Source organism: Oryzias latipes, chromosome 2, assembly GCF_053564925.1.
Source record: "Oryzias latipes strain Hd-rR chromosome 2, Olatipes_Hd-rR_3.1".
In the NCBI taxonomy this organism is placed as follows: Eukaryota; Metazoa; Chordata; class Actinopteri; order Beloniformes; family Adrianichthyidae; genus Oryzias; species Oryzias latipes.
This window is the reverse complement of record NC_136238.1, coordinates 26,127,390-26,139,742: the sequence shown is the minus strand read 5'-3', so window position 1 is coordinate 26,139,742 and position 12,353 is coordinate 26,127,390. Positions and strand designations below refer to the sequence as shown.

Genomic DNA, 12,353 nt, shown 5'->3' with positions numbered 1-12,353 from the left:
CAACCATGAAGGGACTTGAACCCTCAATCTTCTGATCCGGACTCAGACGCCTTGTCCATTAGGCCACATGGTCTGGAAGAAGCCCCAGTTCCAGCTGACAGAAGTCTGGTTCTGATCCATCAGATCTCACTAGCAACAGAAGCAAACCTTCACGTGTTGCAGCAACAGTTTCCATGTTTGGGAGGATCTTCTGAAGAACAGCTCAGTTCCAGATCACATCATGATGTTTGATGGTTTCTTCATTCCAGGAAATCATCTGTGTCTCCTTTGATCTGTGCTGAGTCAGCACTTTGACTTCTTTTCAACTTTAGATCCATCATTTACAATCAAGGATTTATTGATAAATATGATTTATTGACAGAAAATAAAGAGTAAATGTATTTATCATCCAGCAGTGATTGTGGTGTTTGTAAGTCTTTTATTTTGAAATTCCTCAAGGATGATCATCATGGTGGGATTTCTAGATCTGCATGAACTCATCCTGAATCCAAAAGACACTGGAGCATCAAAGAATCCAACCCATCTCTGCCAACATGAGGCTCTTACTTTGAAAAGCCTCAGACTTCCTGCAGGGAAACAGGCTTTCTGCTGCTGCACTGACAGATGTGCAGGAGCTTGAAAGAGCTTCCTGACTGAGGAGCTGCAGACTTTCTCCTGCAGAGCAGCAGCTGACTTCAGCATCGTCATGGGAACACAGTCTGCTGCTGCTTCTGGAAACGTCTTCAAGGCTGTGGTGGGACTTGTTGGTCTGGAGGACAGATTCTCTGAGCAAATGCTGCTTCAGCTTCAAGCTTCAGCTCTTTTCTTCTGGCAGAGCTTAGAAGAAATGGAAACCTCCTTTGTTCTGACTGTTTGCTCCAAATCCCAGATTCAGGAATTCCTCCAAGAAGTTCAGCTCAGAGATCATCAGCAGAGAAAAGCCTGAAGTTCTGATGGAAAATGACAACAGAACATGATCAATATTATTGATCCACATGGAATCCAGAAGAAACTCTGAGGTGAAGACATGAAGACACAAGCTTCAGAGACATTTTATAACATTTATAACGGCTGTCTTTACTGCACACAAATTGTGTTTTGTGAACAAACTCGTGAAAAAAAGTAAACAGTTCAGCTCAACATTAGATATTTCTGCTCAGCAGATGGTGAACATTAGTCAGATAGAAAACAGGAAAAACAGTTGTTCTGGAGTGTGATTCTGATTTTTAGATAAATGTAATATTTTTTACAGATTTTAAAAAAGAAAAATGCTTCAAGTCGTCTGCTTCGTCTACAAGTTTAAACATTTATTCTCCTTAAAAGTCATTTTATGCTTACGTCTTTGAATAAATACATGTTTCACAGTGAATGCAGTACTTTATATCTTCCTTCATACATTTTTAGGAAAATCTTTTCCTCACTAAGTGGTAGAGATGCGGTTCTACAAAGACTGTGGATCGTTCCTTAGGTGGCGATCCGATTCAATTCATGAATCAAGCTCAACGGCTCACAGATCGAACCACGATTCTTGCTTTTTAATAGAATATGTTTGCACAGTTACTATAGGTATGTAATTTTAAAGGATGTATAAAAAAGTTTAAATTATATGTATTAAATCAGCATCATTTAGAACCAAAGATCAAAATCAACAAAAGTGATACAAACACAAAGATTTATATAGAAAGAAAGAAATGGGGTTTGTAACTTCAAACAAGTTTCCATCAACATTCTGGTTACATTCAGCAGTAACATAAACAACAAAAACATATACATATTTGTTATCGGGTTGCACGGTGGTGCAGTGGTTAGCGCTCTTGCCTCAAAGCAAGAAGTCCCTCGGTTCAAGTCCTGGTTGGAGGATCTGAAAACAGTAGAGTTTGCATGTTTGCCCCTGTGCATGTGTGAGTTTCCTCTGGGGACTCCAGCTTCCATCCCAAAAATGCTTCATAGATCGATTGGTTGGTCTAAATTGTCCCTAGATGTGAATGTGAGAGTGCATGGGCCCTGTGACAGACTGGATGCAGGATGTCCCCTGCCTTAGTGACCCCAAAAGGGAACAAACAGCTTAGAAGATGATTCACATGAAAATGTTCTCCACAGTTTTTCCAGCCTAAAAGTTCTGCAACACTTTATGTTTTAAAACATTGCATATTGAAGCCGCTTTTCTGAGCTGCAGAATTTGCCGATTCATGGTGATTCCATTAGTTAGTGGATTTAAAAGAAAATCTGTTTTCACTCAATGGTTACTAGCTCACATGCCTTGACAAATTAAAAACTGAAGTCCCTTCTTTTAGCCTAAAACAACAATGAAAATATGACAAAAAAAATCAAAGATGTTTACAAAACATTTCTCATAATAATGTACACACTTTGACAACATAAACATTGTCAACATTATCAGAAAATACAACAATGGTCAACTAAATAAGTTTTGTCTAAAATAATAAAAAACAATGGCAGGACAAAATGTAGTTAATGCCTCCTTTGAACTGAATTACTACATCAATGCTCTGTGTCATTGAGGCCACCAGATTGGGGGTAGTCACTGAAAAAGATTTAGGCAATTTTGGCAATATGGGATGGTGCAAAATACAATCAGTCCACCAGTCTGACTGAGATAATTTACACCTCCAATACCAAAGCAGTCGCTGGCAGGAAGGACACAACACACTTTGTAACCCTTGTGCTATCTTGTGACCCCACCCTTACATTGACGTGTTCTCCCTACCATGACAAAGGTGGATAAAGGTGGAAAGATTTCATGTAATCCATGGACACCAGTGAAGATCACAAATCATTGAAGATAAAAGGTTCAGAGCACTGTCTAGTGGGTCTAGATGACCCAACTCCCAATGGTAAAATGCCTAAGATAGCACAAGGGTTAAACATGATCACTAATGTTTTTAATATAAACATTTGTTAGAATGTTCTTTTTTTTCCTGGACAAAGAACATCGTTTTATTTAAACCTATACAATAAATTCACTAAATTAAACTAAGGCTTGAAATATTCCAACATTTTCCTTTTTTGTATATAAACAAAACAAGTTCTTTCTTTTAAAAACAAACAAAAAAAAAACACGACCAAATTGCATTTTCACCATATTTTCCCATATACTGGACAAGTTTTCTGCTCTATGTTTTTCTGTTTTCGAAGTAGAGATTTTTCTGTAAATCCTTTATAAAAAAATGTTTTCGTTATAAAGAAAAGCTTCTCACCTGTGTGTGTTCTAATGTATTTTACTAAATTACATTTATGACTGAGCCATTTATCAGCCATAAAAACTATCTCTCACCTGTATGATTTTTCATGTGTGTTTTTAGAATAGATATTCGACTAAAACTGGCATCACATTCTTTACAAGAAAAAGGCTTTTCTCCTGTGTGAGTTCTCATGTGTGATTTGAGATTAGATAATTGATTAAAACTTTTTTTACATTCTTTACAAGAAAAAGGCTTCTCGCCTGTGTGAATTGTCCTGTGTCTTTTGAGATTAGATTTATAACTAAAACTTTTTTCACAGTTTTTACAAGAAAATGTCTTCCTTTCTGTTTGAGTTCTCATGTGAAATTTCAACTGAGGCCGCCCACTAAACTTTTTACCACATTTTTTAGATGCACAATATCTTTCATCAGACCCAGTTTGGACATGTCTTCTGTCCCTCCTCTTCCTCTGATCTCTGTTCTGTGGGTCTGTCTCTGCATCTGTAGTTGATGTTGATTCTTCATGTTGGTTTCCTTCTTCATCCTGACTATCAGTTACATTAAAGCTCTGCTGATTGTTTAGATCTGCTTCACTGTTCTCATCTTCCTCATAAGTAGGAATCTCCATCAAGGTATCAGTCTCCTGCTTCAGATCAATCTGATCTTCATCCTGACTGATGCAGAGTTCCCTTGGTTCCTCTTTAATCTGTGGTGGTTCTGGTTCCTCTTTAATCTGTTGAAATTGTTGCTCCCCTTGTTCCTCTTCAGTTTGTGAAGGTTCTGGTTCCTCATGTTCCACTTTGAAGTTCCTCTGCTGATTGTTTAGATCTGCTTCACTGTTCTCATCTTCCTCATAAGTAGGGATCTCCATCAAGGTATCAGTCTCCTGCTTCAGATCAATCTGATCTTCATCCTGACTGATGAAGACTTCCCCTGGTTCCTCTTTAGTCTGTGGATGTTCCGGTTCTTCCTGTTCCACTTTAAAGTTTCTCTGCTGGTTGCATTGATCTTCCTCTTCAGTCATCCAATGCTGGGGGAGTTCTGCAGGGATACAAACACAAGAAAAAGCCCTTTTTATACTTTTAAATGAATTTGTGTATTGGCAAACACCAATAAAAGTCAAAAACTGCTCAGTCATATATTTCACACTAGTTCAGGGGTGGGCAAAATACAGCCCGCGGTCTTAATCCGGCTTGCCCCCATGATTGGTCAGGCCCACTGAACAATATCAGAGGCCCGTGTTTTTTTTTTTATCTGCCCACATGATCAAGAAGTGACATTTTATTTCCCCCTTATGCAGTCTGTGCTCCAACCTGAAACCCTCTAAAATTCCTGTCAAACAGAACAGAAGACAGTCTTCTCTTTCTACGTCGCAGTTCATCTTTACCGGTTTAGTTCATTTTTTTAGAGCGATTATGCTGCGTTTTTTAAACAGCACCCTGTTCTGTGTCCTGATTGGCTGGAGACCCTGTCAATCAATCTCGTCAGTCCGTGCCGTGTCTCCTGTACAGAAACGCGGAGCTCTTCAGATATACAGAAATCTTTGATCCATCAGATCTTTAGTTTTTATTCTAAGATCCTGGACTTAATTTCCATGAAAGTTTGAGACAAGAGACAAGGATGAAAATGTTCATGTCTGTCTGAGAAAAGTGTATTTAATCAGTGAGGAGTTTTACTGCCATAAACTTCTGTAATCAGACTCCTTGGATTTCAGCGATCACGGTTATGTTTACAACGAAACTCTTGCAATAAAACGAGGAACTCTGTACTGGTGAAAAGGTAACGCAGATATATGATTAGCTGCAGCAGAACATGTAGCAATTTTCTTTTTCATAATTACTCGAAGAGGAAAAGACGCACAGGACACAGTGCAGCTGCGCAAATCGTGAGAAGTGACGCAGCCCTCAAAGTCTCAGCAGAATTATGACGGTAGAGGATTGACCATCAGAAAACAAGTGGAGGGAGACCAAAGATCCAAACAGTCATCGTCATAACAAAACCACTCATAGCATTGAGAATTAGAGACCAAAAAAAAGACAAACATCCAGAACAACAGGAACACGGAGGTCCAGGACTGAGCTACCCAGAACAAGAAAACAAGATGGCCATGGGGAAAAATGCACATAGCAAAATTCAGGTGGCCCAACAGAGACAAATTCTTAATTATAAAACCAAAGATTGAATTAAGGATGTGCTGCACAAACACAAGGGATGACATAGTGGCATGCATCAATAAACCAGAGATCCATGGCAGGAATAATACTAGATGGTCATAGGACCATATGTCTTACTTAAACAAAGCGGAATTCTAGATTCAAAAACGAGTCGCGACCAGAGAAATGCAAAAGACCGGTGATGATGGAAGAAAATAGAACACTGAGAAAACACCAAGAAGATGCAAAACAAAGGAGAGCCCATAGGAAAACATGACTGATACGATAGCCGAACGCTAAACTGATACATAACACTTTGAGTGCCACCTAAAGCCAAAAAAAAACCACTGGGAGGGATGGTGAGGCCAAACAGTGAGAACATCAGCAATATCAGGAGTATCGTTAAGATCTGACCTCAACGGTTCTGCTATCGGTACTGGAGAAGTCGCTTTTTTTGGGTCCCACAAGATATAAACGTTATCTGCCATAATTAACTCTACAAGTCAGTCAATTTTCCTTTAATTAATGATTATATTAGTTTCGCTGTTCTCTCTGAAGAGGAGAGGTCTGTCTGACTATTTGTGTGCACGGGGGGCGGGGCTGTTGTTTAGACAGTATGCAGGGCGTGCGCACAGGAACGCTACCAAAGTTATAAGATGGCGGAAAGAGCTAAACGGTCCAAAATGCTGCGGCTCTCTCATGTTCTCAGAGTGTCGTGGTGCCTTTAACACCGTCAGGTAGTACTTTTCATCCCCTTAGACTAAGAACACCCATTTCCGCTTAAAACGAAATGAATTTGCGTCAAGGCGCCCCCACTGTCACCTTGCTGCTACGATGACCGTATGATGCGGGAGAGAGGCGGGGGCGGGGCTTAGACTCACCGCTTATGATTACAGACCACAACCAACAAACTAACAGCTGCTTCCTATTAAAACATAGTTGTCATTCATAAAATTAATATAATGATTCGGGTTAAATGGATTTAAAGAAAATAAATAGGAGTCTACATCAAAGTGAATTTGTTTCCATCATCCCACTCATCTTTGCTCTGGTGCTTGACAGACAGAAAGTTTATTGAAGGTTGTGAAAAATGGACAAAAGATCAAAGGAAACATCACACTCATAAAGAATACAAATAATAAAATAAATATCCTGACAGCATTTTGAATCAATACAAGTATTGTCAAATGAACTATCATTATTTATCGGCAAAAACCTTTTTTCCAACACATCTACTGTTGTGGCTCCCTGTTATGTCATCTCAGTGGGAAACTGATCCAAATGGCTCTTAGAGAGGTTCAGGTTGCCGATCCTGGTCTAGCACATCCATGTGCATTCCATGTTTTTATTGGAACATTCTCATGTATTAAGTCAAATGTTTTGTTAAAAAACAATGCTGTTACATAATGATGAAATAAAACACTTTGTGTTCTTAATTTGTTATTTGTTTGTTTATTTTTCGTCCTCAAAAAGTATCAATAAGACTACCGTTAAAATGCCGTATCGATAAGCAGTATCAATAAGAGTAGTAGTAACCTTGACAATACCCATCCCTAGTCACGAGTAAATCTTGGTGGTCTCTGATTATGCTACACGGTTCCTAGAAGCTTTTCCCCTTCACACCATTACAGCTCCTGCAGTCATGAGAGCGTTAATTCAGTTTTTCTCCAGGGTAGGAATACCTGATGAAATTCTGACAGACCAGCGAACTAACTTCACCTCCCGGTTCATGAAACTTTTCCAAGAGCAGCTTGGCATCACTGCCATCAAGGTGACTGTATGTGAGAACTGTTGGCGCCTCGCTGTTCATTCATTTTGGGCATCAGCAGCCTGATTCCTTGTGATCCTTCAGGTTTTTGTTTTTGTACTTGGCTGACCAAGCCTCCCCAATGATTAATTCTAGCGGACGCAGTGCATGGCTGGGGGAGGCCAGGGCTCGATATAGCCATTTGTCCGCTGGCCCGGTCCAGCTCGCTCGAGCAGTACGGACCACAAGACTTTATTTTTCACTTGTCCGCTCGGGCCACTAAAATATCTAACAGTTAATATATATTTTTCACCTTTTTCAATAAAGTATATTTTGCGAAAACATGTCGATATACCTCGTCTTCATCGCTTTGAAAGTTTGACGTCCGCCGTGATTGTTTTGGTCACGTGCCGCGCCGCAACAGCGAACAGTAGCCGGGGTTACCTGGGCCACACTTTTGGTTGGAATGAATCATTAGGGCATGCACAGTAGTGTTAAAAAATCCCGGAAGAGGAAATGGGTCCCGTTGTAAACAAACAGCTGCTACATACATGCAGCAGCTCTGTAATATACGAGACTATCTTCCAAACGTGCTTTTATTACTGCAATGAATATTATGAAGCGCCTGTTTGCTCATCGTTTTATTTTTAATCCGTGTGGTCAGTGCTTTTTGGGGGAAGAACGGAGCTGGAAGAAGGGTTAGGAGAAGGCTAACACGCGCTAACAACATTAGCCTTTTGATTGACACAAAATCCAGGACCATGCGGGAAAAGCTGTAATCTGCATCTTGGCTGCACGTAAATGTCTGGGAATAACATCAGTGTTTATTTTGTCGGGACACAACTGGAAACACAAATCCTCGTGTTTGTTTCAACGGTTTCTTAGCACCAAGAGGCATTTCTACTCTGAGCACACACCGCCCCAAAGCCAATGTGTGTGCTGGCGGTCCATGCTCTTCTCAGACGCGGTTCTCCTAAAGCCGGCAGCCGCTAACCCAGAGCGGAGGGACGGATCCATGTCTCCCACATATTACATACAACAAAACGCACACGTAAGAAAGCACCCTCCCCTCAAACACATATTAATAAGTCCGGCTGCTCTGCTCAGACTCTGAGACATGGTTCACTCGGTCCACCGGCACCCGAACCGGGACGCAGAGCTCGGGTGCTGGGTCACGGGGCACGAAGAGCTCCTCCCTCGCATCTCCCTCGCCAGAGGGGCGAGAGCGGAGCGGCGCTTTTCACTTTTCACGCAGCTGGTCGGTCCCGTATGCGCTCCAAAGCTTTCTCTCAGCGAAACACCGTCTATGCATGACGTAAACCAGAGCAGTAGTGACACACGGTTGGAATGAACCGTTTACATGAACAATGATCGGATAAACGATCGGTATAACCCACCTATCTCCATCGGAAAGAATTTTAGATCTGAACGAGTCTGATCGGGGGGGAGTATTCTGTACGGTGTGTTTACATGACGCATTTTCTTTCCGATCAGGCGTTCATTCCGATTACTTTTGCCCATGTAAACGCGGCTAATGTTCAGAGACTGAAGCATGTCAGAGATGTGGAAGACATGGCAGGAATAGATAGGAATGTGTTGGATGGAGTAGTGGGTGGAATTAGTGCTATGGACAGCAAGATATTTAATGAATGCATTGAAGATGAAACTGTATGCACTAAGCTTTAAGATGAATGTCAAAGAATCAAAGGCAACTCAAAATACCTGAATCTCAGACTCAAATGGAGTATAAGGTCAAAGTAATTAATTTTGTTTTTCTTTACAACACTGTAAGCAGTAAGTATTTCTAGTTAGCTGAATGATCTCAGTAATTTAATTTTATTTAATTTTTCAATTATTTAATTTAATTAAGTAACTAAAGTGACTAAAAAGTAAATGTAACTTTGCAACAGTAACAAAAAGCAGAACCTCAAGGCAGTCAGAGCAGAAAAGTAAATGAAACTTCTTAACTATTGATTAGGAACAAATGTGAAATAGCAGTGATTAGAAGCAGCATGAAAACTTCTTAACTAGTGTTACTACTACACTGTAGTGCTCTCTTCAAAACATCTGAAACAGACTAGAGCAGATTTAAGTTTGATATGGTCTATTTTCAGTCATTGAAAAGTGTAGAAATAAGTGCTAGATGTCACCAGAATGCACCAAATTGCACCATATTAAAATTTTAGTTTAAAGTTTAGTCCGACCGGCGGCGTCCATCGCTTGGCGGTGGCGTTTTGCGCTGTGCGCGGCGTCGGGCCAGTAACTTTCAGGAAAGACCAGTGCAAATTTCTGGGCTATGTCAACCCCTGCTGCGGTCTTGAAGAATGTTGCCCCGGGGCTCGTTCAATACTGGGGCAGGGCACAGTACCCATCCCTACTCGTGACCACTGCTGCTCTTAGGTAAAGGTCCAACAATGTCCATGGCTATTCTCCTGAATGGTGTGGAAATGATAGGAAGTGGGTGCAGTAATGCTCTGTTTGACTTATGTATAATGACAGTTTTCTGGTAGGTAGGACATGTTGCACAGTACGTCTGAATATCAGTGTACATAGATGGCCAGAAAAAACATGAACTAACACGATATGTTTTGCAACGACCCAGGTGACCCGCTCATGGCAGTGTGTGTGCTAAGAGCATGATGCCTGAGGTGGTTAGAATAACTAACCATAGATGTTCACCTTCACCTGCACACAGAACATCATCAACAACAATAAACGGCACATTTCCCAAACATTTGTCACTTCCCGTCGTCACTTTGGCCAACAAAGGTTTTAAAGTTTGGTCTTCATTTTGTAAAGCTAAAATGTCAGCTGGTATTTCAAATGTTTCTGCTGCGGTTGGGATCTCAGGATCCGGACACTTAATTTTTTTTTTCAAACCGTCTCTGGACTTTTTTTGCATTTCTTTGCTCCCATCAAAGAAACTGTGATTCATGTGTGGAAGACTTTGCTTCCCAGCTTTAGCTTGAGCTCTAGTAAGCACGGGTGCTGACACACTAACAGCTAGCTCAGCTTAGCTTTAGCTGTTTCAGTAGCCTCATTTAATAAGTCCATCAACATAAGTAAATCACACCCCAAAATCAAATCATCAAGGCAGGTTCTCTACCACTCCAGCAGTCAAAAGACATGATTGTTCATTTATGGTCACAGTTACATCCGCTTTTGTGGAAATCTTACAACATATAATAGTTTTATTTTTTTTTTGAAACACTGACAACAGCGGCACAAGGATGAGAGAGCCGCATGCGTCGCACGCTGGTTGGCGACCACTAGTCTAGGGTGTACTGAAATCACCCCACAGGAGCTCATACCCCCCCCAGGACAGTAAGTTAGTGTAGAACCGCCACTGAGTGACAGACTGGTCCCCAAAAATAAAAGCATGAAGCTCAAAGGGCTTCTCTGTTTCTCTGATGAAGGTCACATACCTATGTGGTGTAGCTGCAGCTGTGGTTTCCAGATGACATCCAGCAGTCTGCGCTGACAACAGAGCTCCTGCTCGTACTGGACGATGGTTCCTTCACAGAGTCTGCAGATTTCTTCAGCAGCAGCAGCTAGTCGCTCGCTGATCAACTCTCTCAGAGACTGAAGGGAAGACATGGTTCCTGCTCCGATCTTCAGCTCCAACTCCCACAAACACCGCCGTCCTCTTCACTGCAGCTCCGATCGATCATCTGCTAGTCTCACAATCACACACAGCAATCCACGTTGTCTTTTGTTGCCGTCTGATCCGGCCTTCGTAGATTCAGATGGTTCAGGACGTCCAAAAATGAAATGTGCAGAAATGAAAAGACACTCTAGAGTCTGCATGAATTTTCAAACCTTTTCCAAAAGGGGAGAGGTGGAGAAACACGACCTGTTAAGCTCTGTGGCTGTCCTCTCTCTGTCCTCAAGGCTAAAAGGATTTTTTATTATCCAGTAATAGAAGATGTAAACATACTAGATACGTCATTAGAATGGTGTGTTTTTGTCTAGTCTGCATTGCAGGTGTTGTGGCTCCATAAACACTCCAGTACAGAAAGAAAACAGAGACTAAAGTCAAAAACAGGCCTACTGGTGACCTTGGTACCTATTATCTGTTACTGAAGGCAGGAATCAAGCAGATTTCTGTAATAAATTATAACAGAAGGACAAAACATCACAAACACAGTGCCACCGCAAACACCCCCCCCCCACACACACACACACCACCATCAAACCCTGGACCCCCCTGCTGCCAACAAGGACATCATCCCCTTTAGGACCCGGTTGTCAATGGGGGAGGAAAGGAGGCTGACAACGAGTGAACCAACAAAACAACAACAAATCACAACAGCCATAATCACTGCTGGCCCAAATCACCACAAGCCTGAAAAGGCATTTCACAAAACACCACTACATGTATGACCCCACAAATGCAGAAATCAAACCAGATCATGATGAAGACGATGGAGAACTGACGATGCAGCTGCTTGGGTCAGCTGGTTCCATCAGAGATGAGAAGAAGAAGGAAAAGAAAGCAAAGAAGGGGAAGGGGAAAGAAGACCCTTCTAGGAAACTGGTGCCCCAGAATCTGCAACAAAAAGGAAGAGAAACCAGAACAGACAGGAAGTGTTGAGGAGTTGGAAAAGCCTCCTAGAGAGGATGGAGCTGCTGCAGATCAAGAGGACTAAGAGGATGATGAATATCAGGAAAACCTGGAGGTAGAGGAAGCTGAAAAGCTGCTGACGTCTCTGACGGGCCAGACTTATTGTGAAGATGTGCCAGTCTTTGGTGTACCAGCCTGTTTGGAGAAAACTGATACAAAACTATGGAGAGCATTTTAATTAACAGGGTGAGACATTGTGTTATTTGAGGTTCCCTGAGCATGGAAACTGTGACTGTGGCCCTGTAAAAAGTTCTGTCTGCTACTCATGTGGGTCAAACTCACTCTCTGAATAACTGAGCATCTGATTGACATCAGAGCACATGTTAGAGCGCCAACCCCATTTCATTTGGTCTGTGCACAGATCTTGCTCAATTTTGTCTGAATGTTCCATTTATTCTCACCAGCTTTCCTTGTGACTTTGGGTGTTTTACCGTTTCAAGTGAATGTTTCAGGCCTAACAGGGCTCCAACCTTCTGCAGGTCCTGGTTCCTGAAATGGATTCTATTATCAGACCTGACTTTTATGGGAAAATCATGGCGTTGAACATAATGATTAATAGACATTTTATTACTGATTTGCTGTCTCCCTTCTTGGTGGGCCACGCCTCTGACCACCCAGTAAATGCATCCAAGCACACCAACACTGTAA

At 41.6% G+C, this 12,353-nt stretch overlaps 1 long non-coding RNA gene and 1 other non-coding gene across 2 annotated transcripts; both read right to left on the bottom strand.

Annotated features, from left to right (window-relative positions):
• Window positions 1–73, bottom strand: trnar-ccg (transfer RNA arginine (anticodon CCG)). Its single transcript has one exon. It is a non-coding gene; the product is annotated as a tRNA-Arg (tRNA).
• Window positions 74–1,265: 1,192 nt separating this feature from the next.
• Window positions 1,266–10,927, bottom strand: LOC144988555 (uncharacterized). Its single transcript, XR_013652487.1, has 2 exons — window positions 10,507–10,927; window positions 1,266–4,222 (listed from the first exon to the last, which is right to left on the bottom strand). It is a non-coding gene; the product is annotated as an uncharacterized LOC144988555 (long non-coding RNA).
• Window positions 10,928–12,353: the final 1,426 nt, after the last annotated feature.